General features: G+C 45.5%; 1 protein-coding gene across 5 annotated transcripts in view; it reads left to right on the forward strand.

Moving 5' to 3' along the window:
• Positions 1–2107: 2107 nt before the first annotated feature.
• Positions 2108–17335, forward strand: part of GNG7 (G protein subunit gamma 7) — a 267648-nt gene continuing 252420 nt past the window's right edge. For 3 of the 5 annotated variants that reach the window (XM_032966122.2, XM_076071873.1, XM_032966123.2), the window contains exon 1: positions 2111–2259. The gene's annotated coding sequence lies outside the window, so the exon portion shown is untranslated. Of the gene's footprint in view, positions 2260–17335 lie in introns of all 5 variants that reach the window. The other 2 variants (XR_012945978.1, XR_012945977.1) reach the window with 1 other exon arrangement.

Genomic DNA, 17335 nt, shown 5'->3' on the forward strand with positions numbered 1-17335 from the left:
GCCGGACCGCCTTTGTCTTCCCCAGTGGCGATGTTTACTACACACTGCACCGGGTACTCATTTGAGGCTGAGTCGACCTAGAGGAGGCCCAGGACCGGTTCAGATAATCGTCACCGCTCCCCAATCTGCACACACGGTAATCTCGCTTCGATGCAGGTAAAGGTTAATTGATATCAAGGCCGTAATAATAATATATATTGGGGGGACACACATCCCCCCCAATATTCAAATGTGCTCAAAATGTCCCCCCCCCCAATATATTTCTATAAAATAGATTTCTGTTTATATGAATGTGGTCATGGTTGTACTTTATTAATCCCTAATCTCTGCCATTACATACAATGAAACAAGAAAAGGTAAAAAAGTAAAAAACAGAGCAATGTAATACAATGCACTCTTAGACATTATTGTAAAAAAATAAAAAGTCCATCCCATGTTAGTGAATTTTTATATATTTTAGGCAGGAAATGGCAGGAAATTAGTTTTCAAAATTAGATTTTTTCTGGGGGGGGACCCCCAGACCCCCTGGAAGATTTGGTCCCCCCCAATGTTGACTCCATGGCTACGGCCTTGATTGATATAAATTAAATCTTGACCTAAAGCTTTCGTGACTGCAGGAATTCATATTCTTTGGGTCTTTCGGTAAATATTTTTCAGCCTGATCGAAACGTAGTTAATTTTTTATTTGAACCTATCCACGTGACTTTACCGAAAGACCCAAAGAATATGATATAAATTACAACTCTTGATAGTGCTGCGTGTGGCTGTCCGCTCGGCGTAAACTAATTTAGGACGCATCCCCAACTTCTGCTTTAAATTAAAGGAACACAATTGCGTCTTATTATGATACGTAGCATACGGGAGTCAAAAACACTCGCAGCTTGGTCAAGTTAAACTTTTAGAAACGTAAACAAATTACTCGTTGTAGGGCCATCGCCCGAAACGTCGCCTATTTTACGTATATCGTGTTTTTTTAAGGCCACAGCGGTCACTGACAAATGTGCCGAGTTGTGTTTGTTAATTGGGAGGGGGGGGTCGTTGCACCACGGCATTAGCATCAACCACCACACTATTTGGTTATTTCGGTAAAGTCACGTAGGTATAAAATAAAGCTTTTCGTGACTGCAGGAATCCATAATCTTTTTTTACCATAAATTTTCTACCTACGTGACTTTACCGAAAGAACCAAAGAGCATGGATTCCTGCAGTCACGAAAGCTTCAAATAAATAATCAACCACGTCAACAATCCCTTCAACGTATCACTCGCCGTCAACAACATTGTTGTTGTTGTCAGCCGTCTCTTGTGAACCGTCGCTCGACTGATAAACAGCGATTTCACCCCGCTCCAACGTAGAGCCCGAACACACTGGTTGGGGCTGTGATGTTGGCGAGCATCATGAGCCAGCCAGCACCTCTTAAGGCCGGCACGGAGTGAGTGGCCCGCAGGAAAACCACGTCAAGGCCGGAGACTTTGCCAGGGTAGCCATTTGAGGCCGAGTCGACCTAGAGGAGGGCCCCAGCAGCGGCTCAAGATAATCGCCACGCGAATTAAAGCCGGAGCCAGCCTCGGAAGGTTGGAGGGGGAACTTAACACGCTAACGTTGCAAATTCTACACAAATTATATTTCACGCGCAACGTGCAACGTGAAATGCAACAAACACAAAGGGCCTTGGCGAGGAGGGTGGTGGTGGTAGTGGTTGCGCAAATGCATTTAAATAATTTTAACCGACGAAAAAATGCAACAACAATAACAACAACAAAGGGCTAAAACGTTGCGATGCAAGACGACTAAAATCTCTGGGGGTGAGGGAGGGAGGGAAGAGGTCACAAACATCCTCAGGAAAATGAGAAACCATCCCAGTACGGAGTGGTGGTGGTGGGGGGGCCCAACGCGACAGCCATGAATCGTTACTCTGCCGTGCCCGTGACCCCGTCACATCGACGTGCGTGGCACGTACGGAATAAGCTGTAGGAGAGAGAGGAGGAGGAGGAAGGAGGTGGGGGGTGGTGGTGTTATAAGAACTACCAAGTAAATATATATTGTTTAGTGTTGTGTTGTGTGTTAGGGGAGTAAAGGTATCCCATAATGCACTCGCCCTCCCAGTCACCATCGCTTCCGGGTTAACAGTCACGGCGGCGGAAGTGAGACATTCGCTACGACAAGGGGGGGGGGGGTTACGCGAAATCTGCCTTCGGTGCTACATCCTGTCTCCTGCCTCGCACTCCCTTGCCTCGTCGTCCACCTCGTCGTCCCAAGGTGAGGAGACGCGTTTGTTACCAACCACATCACCACGCAGAAGGTTGCCGCCACCACCACCACCACCACCACCTCCTGCCTCCCCACCACCACCCCAATCAACCTCCTCCCCGTACTATCTCCATCCTCGCACAATAGCGATGATAAATATTTATCCAGTGAATTCTGTACGTGTAGGCGAGCGTGTGTGTGTGTGTTTTTTTTTGTAACACAACGTTTAAATAATAGGTTGGGTTTTGTGTGTGTCGGAGGGAGGAGGAGGAGGGGTGTTGATGATTTTGTTTAAAGGGAATTGGCGGTGGTTGAGGAGGAGGAGGCTCCCGTTTGATCGCTCGTTGTTATGGTGGGGGATGGAGGGGGGCCGACGTTGTAGGCGGTGGTGATGTGAACGCGGTGATGATCATGATTATGATGTTCGGTTCGTTTAAATGCCGCTCGAGATTTTTTGGGGGGAGGAGGAGGTGGTGGTGGTTCGTGTGATGGACAAGAGGGCGGCTTTAGACGCGGCCCTGTTTCCCGAGCTCTCGTTTTTATCGCTCTCCTCCTCGCTCTCACTCTCGGTTGGTGGTGGTGGTGATGGTGGTGGTTGTTGTTGTGGTGGTGGTGACGGTGTTGCTATTGTACCGAGGGTTTGTGCCGCCGATGTTGGCTCGGGCCTGGTCTGACGGCCAGAGTCGAGGGCTGTGTCACCATCATCACCACATTCATCAGGAACATCATCATCAATATCTACACTAACCGCGCAAAGTATTGTAATCATCATCTTCATCATCTATCGTCTGACCGATCGTCCTTTTATACTAAACCTCATCACCATCATCTCCGTCTCTTAGACGGCGCTACTTCAGTCTCTACATCATCATCATCATTGATGTTCTGCTTTATAATAATAAACATTAATGTCTTCGTCATCATGATGATCATCATGCCCACCCTCAACTTACAAACGATACTACATCATCGCCATCATCATCATCATCATACATTTCAACCATCCTCATCGGCGATTCCTCATCACCGTAACATTGCGACAATCTTCATCACCACCACCACCACCACCTTGTCACCTTACTGTCACCATTACCCTCATCATCATCACCACCACCATAACCATCATCACACCTCTTCACGTTGGGGTTGACGATGTTCGTCTGGCTTTCACGAGCCTCCTCGGCAAGGCCCCGCATGAGCAGCATCGTGCTGTTCACATCTGCGTGTTACATTTTTTTTAAACACAATAAAGAAACACTTACAATGTAATAACGCGGCGCATTCGTCTGTACACATCCGACGCGCTCGCAATTAAGAGCCACCATTCGCAAATCACAATCACCAGCAGCCTCGGGTTCGACTAAAACGGAGTACTAGTTTGTTGGTGCCAATCGACGCTTCTCCCCCTGATCCTCTCCAGCCTCACGAACGAATACGTTCCATCTCGTTGGGTTATTCTACGTGACACTATAGGGTTTAAATAAAATAAAAACCCAGCAGTGGAGCTGTGTTTATGAATGTACTGATCCCCGTCATGGGAATGCGGAATGACCGCCGATGTGGTTTTGTTCACTGTGATCGGTAGGCGAACAGGTTTGAGCTCATCTGTCGTGTAAGTGGGAAAACACTTGACATTTTATATAAATGTGGACTCTGACGTTTGATTTAATTAAAATTGTTTTGCTTCCATCCCTTCTAATGACGATCCGATTAAATAATCTGTTATTTTGTTAATGCGATCTTATTTGTACCGACTTAACTGTTCTTATGTGTGCTTATCTTGTGTGTACCGAGTTATCTCATCCGTACTGTCTATCCCATGTGTACTGTCTTATAGCAATGTCTACTGCCTTGCCTTTGCTGTGTTGTCTGTGCTATCAGTACTGTCTTAATATCGTAAACTCTATTGGTTGTACAGTCTTCACAGTGTAAACTCTATTGGTTGTACAGTCTTCACAGTGTAAACTATTGACTGTACAGTCTTCATAGTGTAAACTATTGACTGTACAGTCTTCACAGTGTAAACTCTATTGGTTGTACAGTCTTCACAGTGTAAACTCTATCGGCTGTACAGTCTTCATAGTGTAAACTATTGACTGTACAGTCTTCATAGTGTAAACTCTATCGGCTGTACAGTCTTAATAGTGTAAACTCTATTGACTGTACAGTCTTCATAGTGTAAACTCTATTGGTTGTACAGTCTTCACAGTGTAAACTCTATTGACTGTACAGTATTCACAGTGTAAACTATATTGACTGTACAGTCTTCATAGTGGAAACTATATTGGCTGTACAGTCTTCACAGTGTAAACTATATTGGTTGTACAGTGTTCACAGTGTAAACTATATTGGTTGTACAGTCTTCATAGTGTAAACTATATTGGCTGTACAGTCTTCACAGTGTAAACTATATTGACTGTACAGTCTTCACAGTGTAAACTATATTGACTGTACAGTCTTCATAGTGTAAACTATTGACTGTACAGTCTTCACAGTGTAAACTATCGGCAGTACAGTCTTCACAGTGTAAACTATTGACTGTACAGTCTTCACAGTGTAAAATCTATTGGTTGTACAGTCTTCATAGTGTAAACTCTATTGGTTGTACTGTCTTCAGTGTAAACTCTATTGACTGTACTGTCTTCATGGTGTAAACTCTATTGGCTGTACAGTATTCACAGTGTAAACTATATTGGCAGTATAGTCTTCATAGTTTCGATTTAAAGCTTTCGTGACTGCAAGGATTAATCTTCTTTGGTTCTTTCGGTAAAGTCACGTAGAATGAGAATAAAATAATAAAACAATAAAATTCTCACGACGTTTCGGCCACAACACAAGTGGCCTTCTTCAGGTGAAAGGAACAAACCTTGTAGCTCTGTCGTCCCGACAGGTTTGTTCCTTTCACCTGAAGAAGGCCACTTGTGTTGTGGCCGAAACGTCGTGAGAATTTCATCGTTTTATTTTATTATTTTATTCTCATTCTACGTGACTTTACCGAAAGAACCAAAGAAGTGTTCATAGTGTAAACTCTATCAGCTGTACAGTCTTCATAGTGTAAGCTATATCGGCTGTACAGTCTTCATAGTGTAAACTATATTGGCTGTACTGTCTTCAGTGTAAACTATATTGGCTGTATAGTCTTCACAGTGTAAACTCTATTGGTTGTACAGTCTTCATAGTGTAAACTCTACTGGCTGTACAGTCTTCACAGTGTAAACTCTATTGGTTGTACAGTGTTCACAGTGTTAACTCTATTGGTTGTACAGTGTTCACAGTGTAAACTCTATTGGTTGTACAGTGTTCACAGTGTAAACTCTATCGGCTGTACTGTCTTCACAGTGTAAACTATTGACTGTACAGTCTTCACAGTGTAAATTCTATTGGTTGTACAGTCTTCACAGTGTAAACTATTGACTGTACAGTCTTCATGGTCTAAACTCTATCGGCTGTACTGTCTTCATAGTGTAAACTATATTGGTTGTACTGTATTCACAGTGTAAACTATTGACTGTACAGTCTTCACAGTGTAAATTATATTGGCTGTACAGTCTTCACAGTGTAAACTATTGACTGTACAGTCTTCATGGTCTAAACTCTATCGGCTGTACTGTCTTCATAGTGTAAACTATATTGGTTGTACAGTCTTCACAGTGTAAACTATTGGCTGTACAGTCTTCACAGTGTAAACTATATTGGCTGTACAGTCTTCACAGTGTAAACTATTGACTGTACAGTCTTCATGGTCTAAACTCTATCGGCTGTACTGTCTTCATAGTGTAAACTATATTGGTTGTACTGTCTTCACAGTGTAAACTCTATTGACTGTACAGTCTTCATGGTCTAAACTCTATCGGCTGTACTGTCTTCATAGTGTAAACTATTGACTGTACAGTCTTCACGGTGTAAACTATTGGCTGTACAGTCTTCACAGTGTAAACTATATTGGTTGTACAGTCTTCACAGTGTAAACTATATTGGTTGTACAGTCTTCACAGTGTAAACTATATTGGCTGTACAGTCTTCACAGTGTAAACTATATTGGCTGTACAGTCTTCACAGTGTAAACTATTGGTTGTACAGTCTTCATAGTGTAAACTATATTGGTTGTACAGTCTTCACAGTGTAAACTATATTGGCTGTACAGTCTTCACAGTGTAAACTCTATTGGTTGTACAGTGTTCACAGTGTAAACTCTATTGGTTGTACAGTGTTCACAGTGTAAACTCTATTGGTTGTACAGTCTTCACAGTGTAAACTATATTGGCTGTACAGTCTTCACAGTGTAAACTCTATTGGTTGTACAGTGTTCACAGTGTAAACTCTATTGGTTGTACAGTGTTCACAGTGTTAACTCTATTGGTTGTACAGTGTTCACAGTGTAAACTCTATTGGTTGTACGGTGTTCACAGTGTTAACTCTATTGGTTGTACTGTCTTCATAGTGTAAACTCTATCGGCTGTACTGTCTTCACAGTGTAAACTATTGACTGTACAGTCTTCATGGTCTAAATCGGCTGTACTGTCTTCATAGTGTAAACTATATTGGCTGTACAGTCTTCACAGTGTAAACTCTATTGGTTGTACAGTCTTCACAGTGTAAACTATATTGGCTGTACAGTCTTCACAGTGTAAACTATATTGACTGTACTGTCTTCATAGTGTTAATTATATTGGCTGTACTGTCTTCATAGTGTAAACTATTGACTGTACAGTCTTCATAGTGTAAACTATATTGACTGTACTGTATTCACAGTGTAAACTATTGGCTGTACAGTCTTCACAGTGTAAACTCCATTGGCTGTACAGTCTTCACAGTGTAAACTCTACTGGTTGTACAGTCTTCACAGTGTAAACTTTATTGACTGTACTGTCTTTACAGTGTAAACTATTGACTGTACAGTCTTCATAGTGTAAACTCTACTGGTTGTACCGTCTTCACAGTGTAAACTCTATTGGCTGTACTGTCTTCATGGTGTACACTCTGTTGGTTGTACAGTCTTCACAGTGTAAACTCTATTGGTTGTACAGTCTTCACAGTGTAAACTATATCGGCTGTACAGTCTTCACAGTCTAAACTATATTGGTTGTACAGTCTTCACAGTGTAAACTCTATTGGCTGTACTGTCTTAACAGTATATCCTATACCGTCAGTACTGTCTTCATTTTACACTCGATCGTCTGTTCTGTCGTCAGAGTACATACTGTACTGCCTTCGTAGTTTAACAGGTCCCTGCAGGGTGGGCTGGTAGGACAAGTCTCTGCGCTGTCTATTGCTGATTTTACACCCAACAGCACGAGATTTCACTTCGTTAAAGTATTGAAAGGGGACGGACGGACGGACACATTAATCTATTGCAGGCTGGTACACTCAGTTTACAACTTCGTTCCTACCAGTATAATGTATCGTCTGTACTGCCGTGTCTCTTACTGTTGCGCGTGTGAACTTTCTCTTTCCCTCACCGCCTTGCTCTCCTATATTACCACATTGTTAGTGCTGTCTTGTCTGTACTGCCCATCTCGTTTGTACTCTTATTATTCTGCCACCGCTCATTCTGCCTTTTGCTTGGCTGTCCAGTCTGTACTCTCTGTACTCTGCATGTTGTCTGCCGTTTGTTCTGCAGGGCTGCCTTTCTTCCGTGTCATCTGTACTGCCCTGTTTGTTGTGCTGCCTCACTGTGCCCTGCCTCCGTTCCGACAGCCTGAGCCATCTGTCCGCGATGCACACACCTTGACAGCTCTGCACCCGCATCGAAGGCAGTCGATTCATCACTCGGGACTCATCGCGTAACGTCACCGTGCTATCGTGATCGTAAACGATATGAATCGGCGACGAACGACGCCGCTCGGTTTTCTGCCGGCACTTTTATCCACGGATTTGCGTTGGTGCTACTCTGCTGCGTCTCCCTCTTCGCACGACTTTGGAGGGTTTCTCCGGGTACTGCGGTTGCCGTTGTACTCACACGCGTGGCGCGGCCATACGCTCGGCCTTTTTGCCATTCACGTAGCTGTCAACCCACACGGGTTAAGCCCCGTATTCTCGTGCAGGAAAATTGAGTTTTCAGGTCCATACGTGGCGTGCGGTCATTTTCAATTCCGGTCAAAACATTTTTCGTGTGTCCCTTTGTTCGTGTTTCTCTCCTTGTGATGGGACTTTGTAGGATGAACGTTGAGATTCATAAGGGGCACGGGGTGACCAATAAGGTCTGAATTTGTCTGTAATAAGGTAGACACTGATAAGGGGTTGAAAGTTAGGAATTCATTCCGCCGCTGTAACGTGTGAGGGTTGACCCACGCGTTGGCTAGTTTTGTGGGAGCAGGGGGGGGGGGTTATTTGTCCATACTTCACCACGCTCGCCATTGAGGTTTTTTTTGTACAGGCGGGGAACATATCAGTTTCCTATCTTATAGTACAACCGTCGATTTGCTGTGCTGCACACTGCTGCCCGATGGCAGCCAATTAGGATGGTCACTCGGCCAGACACGGTCCAGGTTCAACAACCCCGCTGCTTTAGCTTCCCATAACTGACCGCACGTAGCCAACCGTGCTAATTGGAGGTGCGAGTTGAGGCACATGCCCGGTGATTTTGGTAATCGGCCAACATCCAGGAAGGAAAGCCGTGGTGACGAGATGTTAACCACCTCGGATGGTATGCAGGAGGGATCGTGGGTTCGATCCTGACCCTTGACGCCTGTTGTATAATTGGAGTTTGCATGTTCTGCACGTGGTTGCGTGGATTTTTCTCCGGGTCCTCCAGTTTTTAGCCACCACATTGAGAATCAACGTGCGTTTCGAGTATTTGGCTGCTCTAAATTTGCGGGTGATAAGCCATTTGTGATAGCCAGGTCGCATTTGAAAAAGAGCTGCAGAGCGCAGTGGGCCTTACCTGGTGAAATAAAAAAATAGTTGAGTTTATAATACGGACTCGTTATTAAAATGACCAAACATCCCAACGCAGGATCTACATGAAAGAAGAGTCTCTGGACTTATTTGAGGATGTTGTGGGTAAATAAATGGGCTCTGTGTTGATGTGAAAGAAGGCAGCGGAGTGGAACTGGCGGCGGCAAAGGGGTTCGGTTTGAGAGCTCTGTGTAAAAAGTGCGGTTTTGTTCAGTGGATTTCTAGTTTCAAATGTCTGATCCACTGGAATTGATTATCTCAAGAATTAAGTGCAGACATTTGAGAAGTTGTCTCTCGATTTTCGATTAAGTAAATCGATTAGCTATCGCCTAACTGGAACAGCGTGGTGATAATCAGAAGCGTGTGTGTGTTTGCATGGTGAGCTGTTGTGCAGTGGATAGCGTGCGGTACTACAAACCCGGCAGCCCGAGTTCGATTCCCACTCACGACCAACACCAGTGGTAGCCATTATCAGAATGGGTCCTGGGCCTCCCCCAGGTGGACTCGGCCTCAAATGAGTACCTGGTGCGGTGTGTAAACATCGCCACTAGGGAGACAAAGGCAGCCAGGCGTGGTGCTGGCCACCCCCCCCCCCCCCATGTGCCATGCTGACCTTCATAGGTCATCATTAAAAGCACTTGAGTCTGTTGAGGCTCGAAGGGTGCTCTTTGTCTTTGTGTATGTAAATGTTATGGGTATATAAATGGGGAGTGGTGGAGCAGCAAACCGGGCAATCTGGGTTTGATTTTTGGCCACGGCTATCATCAATGAGTTGCGAGTGACGTCTGAACTGGTCTTGGGCTGCTTCTAGATTGACTCAGCCTGATACGAGTAACTGGTGCGGTGTACAAACACCAATACTGGGGAGACAAAGATGGGCTAAGTGTGGTTTTTGCCACTCCACCCCATTGTGCTTTGTTCCACTTGGCTTTGATCCATTGTGTTGTTGGGAAGGGTTGGTGGATCACCTAATGAGGTGGCTTGTAGATGGCAGTACAGAAAGTGGGTTCGTGAGCCCTTATGCACAGACATTTGATTGTGTGTAGTGGGTTTTCTCCATATTCTCTGCTTTCCTCCCATGAAAAGCCATAAAATATGAATTTGCCAAAATTCCCAATGTAGAAAAACCTTTCTGAATTCGATTCAATTCAAGAATAATTATTTTTGGTCCGTACTGTTCCTACTCCGTTGTGTGTATTGTTCCTCTCCTTGGTACTTCCCATCCCCGTCATTCTGTGGCTCGTCCAAACCCGCTGATGGAAGTTCCACATTACCATGGCCATTGCTATCTTTAAACGTGCGCACCATGTGCATAGTAAATAATCACTGCTCCCAATTATATCATCATCATCAGCCATGATCTACCCACTGCTGGATGGGGTCCTCATACCCAGTTCTCTATATCCCTTTTTGTATCCGTCTCTTTGCGTCTCGCTCTCTACTATAGATCTACAGCCTCCATTCTCGTTTTGTGTGGTACACTATGTGCAGAGTGGTGGCATGGTAGTTAGCGCGTTGCGCTATGAACCGAGTGACCTGAGTTTGATTCCTGGCCGAGTCGGCAACCCGGCAGGGGATTCCAACTCGGGCGTGTATTCCCAGCATGCACCTCTCCCGTTATTCATTGCCCCACTTTTCAGCTTTTGTTCCATTTTCTTTGTCAGTGTTTGTGATCCGTATGGCCACAGCAGGTAATATACATGACAGTGTCACTCACTCCGAATGTAAGTTTGTTATATTCAAGATCACGCCTCCTTGGGTTTTATTCGTAACCTCCCATTAGCACGGTTGGCTACGTAAGGTGCGAAAGAAGTTTTACATACCTTCATACATTCGTTTGCCTTAAACCAAAGCCACTGTGAGTTTAAATACGACCCCTCATTATTTACCGCTTGCTCGGTGGAGAGCGGAGGAGGGAGTGAGGGAGGGGGTGGTGAGGGAGGGGGGTAAGGTGGTGCTTGTTCACCGATTCCTCAAAAAGACAAGAATGAGCAGAAAGTATGTACGCTGAACTTCTTTCGCGCCGTACATAGCCAAACGCCAAATCAAGTTGGGAGCGTGGAGAATCGATCGCCACGAATCGAGGGTGGAGCGTCGTATCGCTGCAAAAAAAATCAACGCGTGTTTAATTGAACATTTGCTGTTGTGCACCATTTCGAGTCCGAACGCGCCGCGCTGATCACATGCCGTAAGCTAATTTGGAATAATAACGAGTTTTTTTTTTAAGTCGTGTTGTACATGGCTTAAGCCGCGTTGCGTCGGCCGGCACGAGGCCGCAACGATTGTAAGTTTTATCCCGCAAGAAAAAAAAAATCAAACACAAACAACATTCTTGTGTAAAGAAAAAAAACCCAAACCCCTCGGTCGGAACTTGCTTAATTTTTGAGTCCTTTGGGATGTGAAAAGAAATGCGTGGCAGTTTGACTATAAAAGGACTTGCTGGGAAATGAATGCATTGCGGGCCACACGTGCTCATTCCGCCTGGCTGTTGCGTTTATTGTTACGGCTTTGTTCTAAAATAAGACGTCGCATGGGACACTAATTCTTAATGTTAACTGTCTCGCTTGGTATACAGGAGGTAGTGGGTTCCGATCCCGACCTTGTCGCCTGCTAAATATTTGGAGTTTGCATGTGTCTCTCTCTCCCCGTGATCGTGTGGATTTGTATTCGGTTACTTCAGTTTTTCCCTCTACAGTTAGAATCAACGTGCGTTTATAGTATTTGGCTGCAATGCATTCCCACATGTTAAGCCACGTCGTTGAGCTTTCATTTGTGGCTAGGTCGCTTCTGAAAACGAGCTATATAGCTCAGTGGCCATTACCTGGTAACATCACAAACATTTTAAACAGTTTAAAAGTGTGATTTTTGTTTACGTTTTGGTTTCACTTGCGCTGCTGCATTGGGTATCGTGGTTATCACGCGACTCATTCCGTCGGCTGAGCAGTGCACCACATTGTGTGAGAGAGTGCCCTGGATGATGCTGTTACACAACTACGTCTGAATTCTCATCAGGTTACCCCTTATCAGGTTACCCCTTATAAGGTTACCCCTTGTCAGGTTACCCCTTATCCACACTAAGGTGATGCTGTGCCTTCCCACATGCCCTGCTAAGAGATTTTTTTTTCCATTTGGCAAAGCAATATTGTCATCCTCGCAACTGGAACTTTGCCAAATGCCAAACCAAATATAGAAATAATGTTTCTCTCTGTGCAGTCATTGATGACCGGACTGAGGCCATCAACTCGCCAAACCAGAGAACCCGGTTTCCTCGCGATCAGGCTGTGTGACTCTGGGTGTCTGTGTAAGTCTCTAGGTCGACTCGGCCTTAAATCAGTACCTGGTGCAGTGTTGTGTAGTAAACATCGCTACGAGGGAGACAAAGGCGGCCGGGCATGGTGCTGGCCGCCCGCCCCCTTCGTGTGCCGTGCCGGCCTTCACAGCTGCTCGCGAATAGCGCTTGCACAACAGTCTTTTAAAGGCTGTATTGGGGATCTTTGTCTTTGTGTTCTGTACATTTATAGGTCTATATAATGAGTGTCATTTTCTACGTGAGCCTGTGTACCTCTATGTGAGCGCACGGACCTCTATGTACAGTGAGGGAAAAAAAGTATTTGATCCCCTGCTGATTTTGTACGTTTCCCCACTGACAAAGAAATGATCAGTCTATAATTTTAATGGTAGGTTTATTTTAACAGTGAGAGAATAACAACAACAAAATCCAGAAAAACGCATGTCTATAAATTGATTTTCATTTTAATGAGGGAAATAAGTATTTGACCCCCTCTCAATCAGAAAGATTTCTGGCTCCCAGGTGTCTTTTATACAGGTAACGAGCTGAGATTAGTAGCACACTCTTAAAGGAAGTGCTCCTAATCTCAGCTTGTTACCTGTATAAAAGACACCTGTCCACAGAAGTAATCAATCAATCAGATTCCAAACTCTCCACCATGGCCAAGACCAAAGAGCTCTCCAAGGATGTCAGGGACAAGATTGTAGACCTACACAAGGCAGGAATGCGCTACAAGACCATTGCCATGCAGCTTGGTGAGAAGGTGACAACAGTTGGTGCGATTATTCGCAAATGGAAGAAACACAAGAACTGTCAATCTCCCTCGGCCTGGGGCTCCATGCAAGATCTCACCTCGTGGAGTTGCAATGATCATGAGAACGGTGAGGAATCAGCCCAGAACTACACGGGAGGAGCTTGTCAATGATCTCAAGGCAGCTGGGACCATAGTCACCAAGAAAACAATTGGTAACACACTACGCCGTGAAGGACTGAAATCCTGCAGCGCCCGCAAGGTCCCCCTGCTCAAGAAAGCACATATACATGCCCGTCTGAAGTTTGCCAATGAACATCTGAATGATTCAGAGGACAACTGGGTGAAAGTGTTGTGGTCAGGTGAGACCAAAATGGAGCTCTTTGGCATCAACTCAACTTGCCGTGTTTGGAGGAGGAGGAATGCTGCCTATGACCCCAAGAACACCATCCCCACCGTCAAACATGGAGATGGAAACATTATGCTTTGGGGGTGTTTTTCTGCTAAGGGGACAGGACAACTTCACCACATCAAAGGGACGATGGACAGGGCCATGTACCGTCAAATCTTGGGTGAGAACCTCCTTCCCTCAGCCAGGGAATTGAAAATGGGTCATGGATGGGTATTCCAGCATTACAATTTCCCAAAACACACGGCCAAGGCAACAAAGGAGTGGCTCAAGAAGAAGCACATTAAGGTCCTGGAGTGGCCTAGCCAGTCTCCAGACCCTTAATCCCATCGAAAATCTGTGGAGGGAGCTGAAGGTTTGAGTTGCCAAACGTCAGCCTCAACCTTAATGACTTGGAGAAGATCTGCAAAGAGGAGTGGGACAAAATCCCTCCTGAGATGTGTGCAAACCTGGTGGCCAACTAAAAGAAACATCTGCCCTCTGTGATTGTCAACAAGGGTTTTTGCCACTAAGTACTAAGTTGTGTTTTGCAGAGGGGTCAAATACTTATTTCCCTCATTAAAATGCAAATCAATTTATAACATTTTTGACGTGTTTTTCTGGATTTTGTTGTTATTCTGTCTCTCACTGTTCAAATAAACCTACCATTAAAATTATAGACTGATCATTTCTTCGTCAGTGGGCAAACGTACAAAATCAGCAGGGGATCAAATACTTTTTTCCCTCACTGTAGGTATACGGTTTTCTATGTACGTGAGTATATGAGTCTCTATTTGAGCCTCTCTGAGTCTCTGTGTACATCGTTGGCAAGTGGACCAACACATCACTCAACCCTCTTTGAGAACCCAGCGTAAACACAGGTGGGCAGGCGAAACTCCTCGATTTTTGACCCAGGGTCTCAAGCTGTGCGATCTGAGCTGTCGCTGACCTGGCCCATTATGGATCCACTTGAGCCCCACGTGGCCACATCGCGCTGTTTTGTTATTGCTGGCGCGGGGAATGTCGACTGAGACCGAAAGCCGTATTGTTGCTGCTCGCGAGCGCGTTTTTGAAACTCTTGGAGCCAAAGGCCGTCCCCTGCGTTGTGAAGGTGATGTAATGCTCACGGCGAGGGAAAGGATGAAATGTGGTCGCACGTTTTTCTCCAAGCAAAGCGCCAACGGTTGCTTGCAACGATTTTCGAGGGGCGATGAAAGTTGCTTCGAGAAGCTGCTGCTGCCATGGTTGCTCGGTTGATGCCATCGGCTTAGCTCAAAGGGGTCCGCAACCTGCGGCACCGGAGCCGCACGCACCTCTTTTAGGACTGTTTCGTGACGTTTTTTGTGAAATGACCACCGTCTCGCATTCGCGTGCATTGGCGGCTCTTGAAATATTGAGATATTTTGTTTTTTGTGATCGAATTCGGGGAAAAAAATGGCTCCTCGTTATTATGGTTTTCCGACCTGGGGCTTAGCGCAATTGGCAGGGGAACCTTGGCCCAAGCAATGAAAATCCTGGCACCTGGGCCCCCCCCCCCCCACCCTGCAGCCTGTGCGTCCCGGTGCAGTTACACTGCCTGCACACTCATTCATTCGCTATGCCCCTGGCTAATGTGTTGTTGCTGCTGCTTCCCCTTGCAAACATCTTGTGAAGGAAAACATTGGCACTTTTGACTTCGCTTTTTTTGAAGGTGCAGGAGATAGCCCAAGGTGAGAGGGAGCATTCGTACCTGGGCGTGCTGTGGGATTTTGTGAGACGTTGTACTTGCTCGGTATTGTGAGTCAATTAACATGGATTTGTCGTATATATTTTTTTATTGATTTCGATATTTTTCGGCAGTCGTGTTCAATTTTTTTGTTTATTGGGATCACGTCGTCAGATTCATTTTCCGTTTGAAAGTCTTGAGCCGGCAGTGCCTGGGAGAGGAGCCCTGGCAGGCGAGATCACACAACTCCTTCCGAAGTCTGATCAAACACACCTCTCTGTCCTCGCGAGGGCCACACCTTTTACGTGACCTTAAAATAATGTTGGTCGCGCGCTTGGGCGGTGGTGGCTACGCACGTGCCCGCCTGTAATCGAGCGCTTGTGTGAAGGCAGCAGAGAGGGTTGGTTGATCACCGCACACATGTCTGTGAAACTCCCTTCTACCCTTGGGCAGACGAGGAAGTGCCATTCCCTGGCAACGAAGGAGAAGGCGGTACAGCAAGCTGACTAAATCTCCCATCGTTTTCCATCTGTACGGTAATGGAGTGTTGCCGCGCCCGCGCGTTTGTGGGCTTTCTCCGGGTGCTCCGGTTTCCTTCCACACGAAAATAAATAAACACGACTCGTCATCATTATTTGCCTGAAAACATCTTTTAAGAAAAACAATTTGACTTAAAAAAATGTAATTTACCAGATAAGGCCCACTCAGCTGTATAGTTCTTTTTCAGAAGCGACGTGACCACAAATGATAGCTCAAATAAGTGGTTTATCACGTGATAATGTATAGCAGCAAAATACTCTAAACGCATGTTGATTCTAAATGTGGGGGGAAAAAACTGGAGGACCCAGAGAAAAATCCACGTGATCACAGGGGGAGAGATTGCAAACCCCAAATATACAGGCGTCAGGGTCGGGATCGAACTCACGACCTCCTGCATGTGAGGCGAGGTAGTTAACATCTCGTCACCACAGCGGCAGGACCGGCTTGAAAAAGAGTCCAACAATTCAGTGTAGCTTTCCTGGATAAATAAGTAAATTCATTCATTTTTATCATTATCAATCAAACCAAAATGTTTCAGTCTCAGTGCTGGAGTTCAGCAACATTAAGTGACAAAACAAATTTAACACGATGGTTTTGTTTTGTTTATGTGCAGTCATTGGTGACGAGACTGAGACCATCCACTCGTCGCGCTTTGAGAATTCAGTTTAAATCACGGGCGGCTATCACTTGGATTCAAACCCAGGTACTCAGAGGTGCTGTCTCCGTGCCTCTGACCTCTGTGCCACCCAGCTTCCTCTTAGTGTCCGTGTTTATGCTCATTATACGCGCATCAAGTCGCGTGTTTATAAGAACACAAATGTTAACTCCAGGCTCCAGTGGAATGGAACAAGATGAGCAAACAACACGCAAGGCATGCAGTACAAAGGAGACAAAGAAAATGAGGTTCTTGTATTACAATAATGAACGTTCCTCTATTGTAATTCTATTGTAATTGTGCTCCAATACATCATTATAATGTAGTTTGTGTCATTGCAATGGGGTGTGTGATTGCAGTCGGGTGTGTGGTGGCTGTGTCTGTGGTTGAGCGAGTGTGTGGTTGGGTATCGGTAGTGTAGTGGTTAGCACATTGCACCACAATCCCGATGGGCCGAGTTCGATTCCTGCTCACAGTCAACACCAGTGGCGATTACCTGAGCTGGTCCTGGGCCTCCCCCCCACCCCTCTTCCTAAGTCGACTCGGCCTTCAGTGAGTACCTGGTACGGCGTGTAGACATCAGCACGTGGGAGGCAAAGGAAGCTGGGCATGGTGCTGGCCATAGACCCTCTCGTGTGCAATGCCGGCCTTAATAGGTGCTCGCTAACAGCACTTGCCCCAAAAGTCGGTCAAGACTATTTGGGGGATCTTTGTCTTTGTTTGGTTGGGTAGGTGGGCGTGTGGTCAAGTATGTGCGCGGTCGAGTGTGTCGGTTGTTGTACGGTTGAGTGGGTGATTGGCTGAGTTGATGGTTAGCTAGGTCTGTGTATGTGTGGTAGGGTGGGTGGTTGCCTAAGTCA

This window comes from Petromyzon marinus, chromosome 35, assembly GCF_048934315.1.
Source record: "Petromyzon marinus isolate PM22_M1 ecotype Great Lakes invasive population chromosome 35, UKy_Petmar_22M1.pri1.0, whole genome shotgun sequence".
Classification (NCBI taxonomy): domain Eukaryota; kingdom Metazoa; phylum Chordata; class Hyperoartia; order Petromyzontiformes; family Petromyzontidae; genus Petromyzon; species Petromyzon marinus.